Source organism: Ailuropoda melanoleuca, chromosome 5 (assembly GCF_002007445.2).
Source record: "Ailuropoda melanoleuca isolate Jingjing chromosome 5, ASM200744v2, whole genome shotgun sequence".
In the NCBI taxonomy this organism is placed as follows: domain Eukaryota; kingdom Metazoa; phylum Chordata; class Mammalia; order Carnivora; family Ursidae; genus Ailuropoda; species Ailuropoda melanoleuca.
Genome location: NC_048222.1, coordinates 28,178,866 through 28,181,121, shown reverse-complemented (window position 1 = coordinate 28,181,121; position 2,256 = coordinate 28,178,866). Strand labels below are relative to the sequence as shown.

Sequence of the window (2,256 nt, the reverse complement as noted above, 5' to 3'; positions counted from 1 at the left end):
TGGAAGTCCGGTATCAAGTGTCAGTGGGGTTGGTCTCTTCTGAAGCGTCTCTCCTTGGCTTGGAGGTGGCCATCTTCTCTCTGTGTCTTCACATGGCCTTCCCTCTGTGTGTGCCTGTGTCCTAATCTCTCCTTGTTATTAAAAGACACCAGTCATATTAGATTACGTCCTATCCTCTGGATAGAATCCTGACTCTGCAGTAGACATTGTGTGACACCTTCCCCCCACGCCCGGGGCCGGAAGAGGTGATTCATTATTGATGGGGGGTAGAAGCCTACGTGTCCATCAACACTGTGGGGTTTGGGGGCTGGGGAAGGGATGAACATTCAGGTTCCCTACTCACTTTCACTGATATCACCCTGGTGTGTGTGTGTTATGTTGGAGGGTTGGAAGTCTAAGCTTCTCAACTGGCCTTTGCTGGTGGGGGTCGAGTCAGATTTTCTGTGGGGTTTGGCTGGAGTAGAGCAATTGCCTAAAAATTTCTGCCTTGCTAGGCTGCCCCCACCTCTTTTTTCCCAGCTATTCCTGTTGGCTGTTTTTCCTGTGTTTCTGGGTTGCTGGCTTTCTGAGCTCTAAGTCTGAGATACTTAAAGCAAAGGGGAATCTCAGGGGCTTCACCATCGTGTGATTCTTTGGGTCCTGCAGTAGCTAGCCAGTCTGCTTTCTCTCCACCTATTGGAGTCTTCTTATACTTGTTTTATAATAATGCCCATGGTCCTTAGTTGTCCATGGTCCTTAGTTAGCAGGAGGAACAGGAAAAAGTACATCTACTCCAACTCTTGGAAGTGGAATTCTTCTCACACACATTTTGAAGTTGACAAGGAAATTCTCACTGTTGAGTTTAAAAATATGTAAGTTTGGGGCGCCTGGGTGGCTCAGTCGGTTAAGCACCTGCCTTCAGCTCAGGTGATGATCCCTGTGGTCCTGCGATCGAGTACTGCTTTGGGTTCCCTGCTCAGTGGGGAGCCTGCTTCTCCTTCTCCTTCTGCCTGCTGCTCCCCCTGCTTGTGCTCTCTCTCTTTCTCTCAAAAATAAATAAACAAAATCTTTAAAAAATAAATAAATACATGTAAGTTTATGGTCAATATTGGCATTTAAAAATAAAACTATTACATCATTTAAAAATGTATCCAAGATTTTATACCTGACCTTTGTTTCATAAATATAAACATTCAGATATTTTGCATTGTTTACTTTTCTCCAATTTTAGTCTCAACTTGCCTAAATTTTATCCTAAATTTTAACATGCAAAATATTTTGGTTGGTCGCCATATTTTACTTCTCTGCAAAACCAAAATCTATAGGGCTGCGTGGCTGGCTCAGTCAGTAGAACATGTGACTCTTGATCTCTGGGTTGTAATTTTGAGCCCCAGGTTCGGTGTAGAGATTACTTAGAAATAAAATCTTAAAAAAAAAACAACCCAACAAACTCTATCAAAATAAGTTTCTGTTGCCATAAAGTTCTAAGAGCTAAAATGTTTCTTTTGTTCTCTTTCTGCCATCTTTCTGCCACAATGGTGCACGTGAATGTCCTGGCAGATTCTCTCCAGAGCATTAACAATGCTGAAAAGAGAGGCAAATGCCAGGTTTTTATTAGACCATGTTCCAAAGCCATCGTCCGGTTTCTCACTGTGATGATGAAGCATGGTTATGTTGGCGAATTTGAAATCATCGCTGATCACAGAGCTGGGAACATTGTTGTGAACCTCACGGGCAGGTTAAACGTGTGTGGAATGAGCAGCCCCAGATTTGATGTCCAACTCAAAGATCTACAAAAATGGCAGAATAACCTGCTCGCATCCCTCCAGCTTGGTTTCATTGTCCTGACAACCACAGCTGGCATCACGGACCATGAAGAAGCAAGAAGGAAACACACAGGAGGGAAAATCCTGAGATTCTTTTTCTAGGGATGTAATACATATGTGCAAATAAAATGCCCCTCAATGGGAAAAAAAATGTTTCTTTTGTTTGACTTATTGCAATTGGGTATAGTACACAATAGATCAAAAGAGTATAAGTTTATTAGACATTTTTATAAGTAATTATCAACCACAAAGAAGTAAAATTATCTTGACAATGAATCTCTTTATGAGATAGATGGGGCTCTCCCCAATTAATTTTATGTATCTGTGGATAAATAATACTTATTTCTAGAATGAGTCAAAATGTAGCATCAGTTTTATTTTGAATTTTCCTTTTATATACATAAGCACTTGGAAACTTTGTGCACATAGATAAGTAGGTGGTAATGGTTGG

At 41.3% G+C, this 2,256-nt stretch overlaps 1 non-coding gene across 1 annotated transcript; it reads left to right on the top strand.

Annotated features, from left to right (window-relative positions):
* Positions 1-1,502: 1,502 nt before the first annotated feature.
* LOC100477534 lies at positions 1,503-2,012 on the top strand. Its single transcript, XR_002141724.2, has one exon. It is a non-coding gene; the product is annotated as a 40S ribosomal protein S15a (transcript).
* Positions 2,013-2,256: the final 244 nt, after the last annotated feature.